Source organism: Narcine bancroftii, chromosome 3 (genome assembly GCF_036971445.1).
Source record: "Narcine bancroftii isolate sNarBan1 chromosome 3, sNarBan1.hap1, whole genome shotgun sequence".
Classification (NCBI taxonomy): Eukaryota; Metazoa; Chordata; class Chondrichthyes; order Torpediniformes; family Narcinidae; genus Narcine; species Narcine bancroftii.
In genome coordinates, this window is record NC_091471.1 from 45,247,035 (window position 1) to 45,254,930 (window position 7,896).

Below are 7,896 nucleotides of genomic sequence, written 5' to 3' on the forward strand. Positions count from 1 at the left end.
TATTTTTCTGGCCTTCCATCCCATAAGACAGGGGTGTCAAACTCAAATTTACCGAGGGCCAAAATTAAAAACTTGGACTAATTCGAGGGCCGAACTAAATATTTATTGAAAATTTTCAACAACATCTGCATGTTTTCTCTCAACATATGTAATGTTAAACTTTTTCTTATTAAAATAAATGTTTAATAATAGTTTTGGTTAAACACTTTCCATAAGAAACATTAACAAATAAGAAATAAAATATTCAATAAATAATATTTCTCTCTAGCCTTTAAGCTCCTTTTAAATGTATTGTTTTTCACAACCCAACAAGTCAAAAAAATAACAACTTGCTTCAATGAAAATCCAATCTTTCAACTATGAACAGTCCAAAGTTAACCAAAGAAAATATTAATCCAAGCTTAGCTTGCTACACTATGATTTACTCTGATGCACCTGGGTCTAAACCAGATACTTGGCATCTCTTCTTAGGTGCAAGGTCATCAAACTCTGGTGTCAGACTCTGAGCTGAGGAAATCCTCAGGACTGAATGAAGGTGCTCGTCAGTAAGACGACTCCTGTGTGGTGTTTTGTTTATCTTCATCAAAGAGAAGAGTTGTTCGCAGAGATACGTGCTGCCGAACATTGACAACATTTGAGCAGCTTGTGTACGGAGTTGGGGCAATGTGTCGGGAAGGAACTGTGGGAACTGCGCAGCACCGACAGAGTCATACTTTGACTTGAGCGTGTCATTACACTGGAGCTCAATCAGCTCCATTTGGAGGTTGGTTGGAGCGCTTGTCACGTCAACCGCAAACGGATTGCTGAGTAGTTCAAATCTGCATTTCTGGGCTTCAAAGTCAGCAAATCGTCGGGAAAACTCCGCACGAAGTACTCTTAGTTTTTCAGCAAACTCTGCACTGGGCAACACGGCAGGTGAGATCTGTTCTTTCATAATTTGGCAGCACAGAAAATGAGCCATGTTTCCCTGCAGCATCTGAGTCTCCCACAAGCACAACTTGGTTCTAAAAGCCCTCATTGCACTGTACAAATCTGTAATGATGAGCCCTCGTCCCTGAAGCTGCAGGTTTAGCGCATCGAGATGGCTCACGATGTCACACAGGAATGCCAACTCACATTGAAACTTTTTATCCCTGAGCTCTGTTGTATCTTTGCCTTTGCTCTCCATAAACAGACATATTTCTTCACGCAGCTCAAAGCATCTCTTCAGTACTTTTCCTCGGCTAAGCCATCGCACCTCTGTGTGATAGGGCACGTCTCCGTATTCTGACCCTAACTCCTCCAGAAAGGACTTGAACTGATTTAAACCTTTGCTCTTATGAAGTTAATTACTCGAGTTACAGTGTTCATAATATGCTCCGTTTTCAAGGGTTTGCCACACAAGGCTTCCTTGTGGATTATGCAGTGGTAAACTGTAAGCTCACCTGCATGATTCTCCCGCATCTTCTCCCGAATCCTGTCCACCAGTCCATTTTTCTGACCACGCATCGCAGGTGCACCATCTGTCGTTAGTCCCACAAGTTTATCCCAAGGCAGCATCATTTCATTGAGACATTTGGACACCTCCTCGAAGATTTCTTTTCCTGTGGTTGTGCCATGCATGGATTTTAATCCTAAAAGTTCCTCTGTAACGGAAAGTTTCGTGTCCACTCCACAGATGAATATTGATAGCTGGGCAGTATCTGATGTGTCGCTGCTCTCGTCTACAGCAAGTGAGTATGCCATAAAATCTTTCCCCTTCTCATTTAGTTGTTCTTGTAGATTAATAGCAAGTTCACAAGCACGCGCAGCCATGGTGTTTCTGCTCAGGCTCACATTTAAAAACGTTTACTTTTTATCTGGGCAAATGACATCGCAAACTTTGAGCAGGCACTTTTTAACAAACTCTCCCTCCATAAAGGGCCTGGCTGATTTGGCGATCTCTGCGGCCACAATAAAACTAGCCTTCACAGCAGCCTCACTTTGGGATTCTGCTTTGGTGAACATAGTTAGCTGTAAAACCAGACTTTTTTTCATCTCCTCCACCTTCTGGAGCTTTTGCTTCTCGTTCAGATCCTTATACCTGTCCTGGTGTTTTGTTTCATAGTGTCACTTTATGTTATATTCTTTAACCGCAGACACACTGGCTCCACACACAAGACAAACAGGTTTGTCTTTTAAAATGATGAACATATAGTCAGCCTCCCACCTGTCTTGAAAGGTTTTGTTTTCTATCTTTCGTTTGGCCATTTTTTGTAAGGGGTTTATTAGATGTGAGTTAGGCAACAGGACCTCGCAGATGTTAATGAAACTAAACAAAGGAGGTGGGGGCGCCAATGCATTTGCAAAGCATTCTGGGATTCAATTCAAATTCAATTCAAATAGCTTTATTGTCATTGTACAAAGTATACAACGAGATTAAAAGACAGCAGTTCAAGGTTATCAATGGAGCAACTCAACCACAGACAGCACCACGGAAGTTAAATAAACAAAAAAAAAGCCGCAGTTCTGTTAGATAACGGTCATCAGCCACCCGAAGTTCCAGCACGTCCATTTTGCCTGCCAAGGATCTCACGTTGCTGAGAAGCATGCCAGGGAGCGGAGGTCTGCAGGGAGCCCTCCACAGCCCAGCCAACAGGCCCGAGCGGCATCCCCCCTGTCCCCTCTCCCTCCTCCGCCCCTGCCTCCGCCCGCCAACAACCCAAGGAGTCCCCGCTGGTCTCGCCATCTCACCAGGAATACCGTGAGAGTGGTGGAACTCGTCCGCGACCTCCACCCCTGCGGAAAGTTCGATGCCCAGCAGCACCCGCCCACAGATGAAGCTCAAGGAGACACGGAGGTGACCCACCACGTCCAGCCACATGGAGCTAGGCGGCGGGTCCGTTGGAGCTAGACGGCGGGTCCATTGGAGCTAGGTGGCGGGTCCGTTGGAGCTAGGTGGCGGGTCCGTAGTAGCTAGGCGGCGGGTCCGTCGGAGCTAGGCGGCGGGTCCGTCGGAGCTAGGCGGCGGGTCCGTCGGAGCTAGGCGGCGGGTCCGTTGGAGCTAGGCGGCGGGTCCGTGAGAGCTAGGCGGCGGGTCCTTTGGAGCTAGGCGGCGGGTCCGTTGTATCGGCGCCGCTGTGAATATCTGATGAACTTTCCCGTTAACTATATCGGTGTACTGCTGTGCCTGCTGTGGAAGTGCTAAAAGCTACTATGGTGGTGCCTGCTGCTGTGCATGTGCTATACTTGCGCGGCGGCCAGCGGGCCAACTCTAATATATATTTAACATGATCTTGCGGGCCAAATATAATTATATCTGGCCCGCGGGCCAGAGTTTGACTTGTGTGCCATAAGATAATGATGATTCCTTTCAGTCAGTTTGTGGAGTTTGATATGAGGATACCCCACTCGTTAGAAAGGAACAGCAGGTGCATGAATGGATTTAAGTGAGTAGGGGTTGCACAGGTCCAGACCCACCCTCTCGACATCTCCTCCCAGATCAAACTTCCCCCTGGGGGAAGTTCTGTTGCAGTGAATGGCCAGACCAAGCTTCGATGCAAGGGATGACTTTCCAAAGCTCATGGCACGTGTTTGCTCGATGGCTGTTGACCCGACAAGAGGGTTCGTCTTCCCTTTGACAGGTCTTGCTTTTCATCCTACAGGATGTCTAGCCACCCTCTGCTCCAGGCAAGTCTGGTGGGGGAGCCGGGATTAATTGCTGACCACATGACCATGCCACAGGTAGTATTGGGTTACCTGGTACCAGTAACACTCAAGACGAATGACTGACCATAACCATACCTATTAGTGAACATATTTAAGCAGCCAACAAAGTGCTATCAAAAGACAAACAGATTGCTCTTTTCTTAATCAAAGCTATCAGAACAAAACAAAATGAAATAGGAAATCAAACACTGACAACAGGGAAGACGCGGTTGGCGTAGTAGTTAGCTCAACACCTTTTCATTGCCATTGATCGGAACTGGCATTAGAACAGGTCAGAAGCAGGAGATTTGGATCAGTCCATTTCACCTCCTCAGATAAGAAGGTTAAGAAGGCCTTCAGTTTGACTGGTCCAAAAAGGGCATCACAGGAGAGTGCTGTGACAGGAGCAGTTGGGGAAGTGAACATGCACAGCAGGCCAGAATGAACATGATCTATTCCACTACCTCATGAAGACAAATCAAACAATGCAGGTGAAGTAAAAGGATTTATTCTGAACACTAATTCAAATTAACTTAAATGATCATATTGCTGATAATTTGGTAGGTCTCAAAGGCAAGGACTGTGGACACACAGTTTTGATGGGGAAGGATTTTATTTACTGAAGGCAAGTATGGGAAATGGGGTAACAGATGCAACACACACACACACACACACACACACACACACACACACACACACACACACACACACACACACACACACACACACACACACACACACACACACACACTTTACAGCAGCCGTGGGAAAGTAATAGCGGACAATTAATAACGAACGTGGGGAAAATAACATTGCAACAAAATACACCACACAATTAACTAGTACATACAATGATCAAGGAAAAATCACTACAATGCCCCTTGAGACAGTGCAGGCATGGCTCTATGCTACAAGTGACATTAATTAAATGCTCCCAACCCATTTAACAGTCCACATCTTATCAACAGTTTCTCTAGTGCTCTTCCACATTTCTAGGCCTGGAGTGAAGCAGGGTAGTCCCAAGCTGGCAAAGAGAGAGAACAAAAAAACATATGGCACCTTTATAGTGCTGGAGGGTCCAGATACCGGCAGGCTGGAGAGTCCAGTCCAGGTAATTTACATGGACCAATGGCAGGTTGTGCACTAATGGGTGGGACGGGTCAAAATCTTAATTGGCAGCTGGTGTCTCCTCTGACTAGATAGGGGACACAGCTGTCACATGATAGCAACAACCCTTCCCAATACAATATTAAAGAAAAACATTTAGCAAGATTAGAATCGATGTGGCAACGAGGTTGCATGTACTTTTGCTGGAAAAGCCACATACAGTAAAACCCCTGGTGTCTGATACCTATTAGGATTGGTAAATATTGAATAAGTGAATTTTACAGTTGCTTGATGCTGTGTGTTGCATGATTGGTGAACTGATGGCGAGGCACCCAATTTTAAACTTCCACATTTTTTAACCTCTTCATTTTCCACGAGTTTTTTGCCAGATTCTTAAGGCTTGAGTTCCAGATAACAGGAGTTTTACTGTACTACAAATCTTTATCCTTCAGTTTATTGCATAATGGAAATGGATGTATCTTAGATTCACCTTTAGAATCATAGAACATTACAGCTCAGAAACAGGCCATTCAACCCTTCTAGTCTGTGCTGAACATTTCTGCATTGTCCTACTGTCATCCACCCCTCCACCACAGCTCTCCATACCCCTCCCATCTATACACCTGTCCAAATTCTTCTTAAATGTTAAAATTGAGCCTGCATTCACACTCCCACTATTCACACTAAATGTTTCCCCTTTCATCTTTAACGCATATCCTCTGGTTTGTATCTCACCTACCCTCAATGGAAAAAGACTACCAACATTTACTCTGTCAATGCCCCTCAAAATTTTAAATTCCTCAATCAAATCTCCCCTCATCTACACTCCAGCCAATGAAGTCCTAACCTGTTTAACCTTTCCCTGTAACTCAGTTCTTCTAGTCCAAACAATATTCTCTTCTTCTGTGCCAGTTCCCCATAACCCTAAAGTTCTTGATCTTTCAAATATCTATCCTTCAAATATATTTAATGATCTGACCACAACCACCCACAAGGCAGGAGAATTCTAGCAATTCATTGTTCTCTGAGAGAAGTAAATTTTAACCACCTCTCTTAACTTTAATGGTCCCATGCAAGTCTTGGATGAACATCTTTATTTTAGGCTTCAGGTTGAGGGAGTGGCCTGCTATGTTCCTCTAAAATGTTTCCTTACCATATACCTGTTTACTGGTAAATGTATTTTAAATATTGTACTTGTACCTACTTCGAGCACTTCCTCTGGAAGTTTGTTTCAAACCCACCCTGCTTTGTGTGAAAGGCTTATCCCTCTGTGATGGATTACATTATATTTTATATTGTATATAGACATGTTTTTGGAGGAGATAGATTGTGGGAGTTTTAGTATAGGTCACAAACAAACACAAATACTTAACAAACAGATCTCATTTAAAATGCAAGAGCTTTGCTCAAACCAGACACCCCGGGCCCAGGGTCTTTGTAAAGACAATAAAAACGGCTTTGCTAAAGGTTTTCATAAGGAGGTCCAAATAGAAAAACCTGAGCTCAAGACACTTCACAGGTAGGTGTTAACTGGACTGATGCTGTAAAGTAATGGATTATTGTTTTGAAAGCGACAGATAAACAGACTCAGAAGTTTGGTCCGGTGCCACAATCCGTCTGGTTGCAGTTTGTTGTTCCAAGAAGGTCATGTGGTTTTGCAAGCAGAGAGAGATCAAAAACAAAACAAGCTTTCTCTAAGAGAGGGAGAGAGAATCAGTTGTCTGCAGTGGCTTTTGGAGGCTGCAACATGGGAAGCTGGCAGCTTGTTTAAATCCCATTTGAAGAAGGGTTGTGAGTTCTGAGTTCAGCCTGTTCAAAACCCTTGTGGTCCATACAAGAGGAAACAGCTGGCTAGAGTGTTTCTCCTGAAATAAGGGAAACAAAAGGAATTCTGTGGTGAACTGCAGAAGAAGAGGTTATCATTTGGAAAATCCTGATGGAGCAAGTTTCTTCAGCAAGACACTGAAGTGACTAATGGAAAGAAATCAATTTGTGTGTATCCAACAAACAACAAATCTCTCTCTAAAACAGATAAGAACTTTCCTGAGTGGTAACCATTTAAGTACCAGAGCTTGGTGGAAATTCATAAATGTTAAATTCTGTGCACAGTATAAGAATTGTCTGATACCAGTGAACTTGGAGGAGCGAGAAGTGAGATTGGACTGTGAATCAAAGAACATTTCTGAACATATATTACATACATGTGTGCTTAAAATTAGAAGGGGGTTAAGTTATGTTAAGTCTTTAGTTTTAAACTCCCCAAACCTGGGCTAAGGAGACATCAGAAAAGCTTATTTAAAGTGAGTCCCAAATCAAGTAATCGAGCTGTATATTGTAAAGTAAATCCAACTCTATGACAGTGATTGTGCCCATTATCCATCAGGCAGTTTTTCATACTGCCTCTTTAGGCCCTAGTGAATGATAACCACTGGTTGAACCTCTATTATCTAGCGTTCTGTGGTGTGGCAGGTTTTGAATCTGCTGCCGTTATTACAAACTCCTTACAGACAGCTTGGGATTCAAACCCCAGTCCTGATCACTGGCGGTGTAAAGGCGTTGTGCTAACCGAGATTTGATTTGTGATATATATGACCCTTTTAGCTCAGAAAACTGATCTGATTGGGCACCTTTGACAGCTATTTTGTGTGCATTTTCTATTCTCTGGCATTTTCTGTGGTCCAACAATTGCCAGGTCCCAACATCGCCAGATTAAAGAGGTTCAAACTGCATTAATTATACTGGTGTGTGGGTGCAAGGAATTAAAATCATGGTCAGGACATGACTGAATATGCCATTCCAATTAAATACCTTGCAATGGGCTCCAGAGGTTGGTGAGGTGAAACTACTTGAGCACTGCAGAAAACAAAGCTTCAGTTGACAGCTGGCATCAGATAAAATGGAGGGTCAAAGAAGTAATTACATCAGGGAGAAAACATAATGTGATGCAGTTCTGAGCTATGAATTATGCTATAAAATGTTCAGAGCATTGAAAAATAAATTTGCTGTGCCGGGTATGATTTTTTAGGGATTATTGAACAAAGAAAGCACAGGCTCAACTGAATAAATATAAAGGTGCTGATACTCACTGGAGTTTAAGTGCCAACTGGTGAGCAGATTGGTGCA

General features: G+C 43.5%; 1 pseudogene; it reads right to left on the minus strand.

Annotated features, from left to right (window-relative positions):
- Window positions 1-421: 421 nt before the first annotated feature.
- LOC138756676 (general transcription factor II-I repeat domain-containing protein 2A-like) lies at window positions 422-2,229 on the minus strand (annotated as a pseudogene).
- Window positions 2,230-7,896: the final 5,667 nt, after the last annotated feature.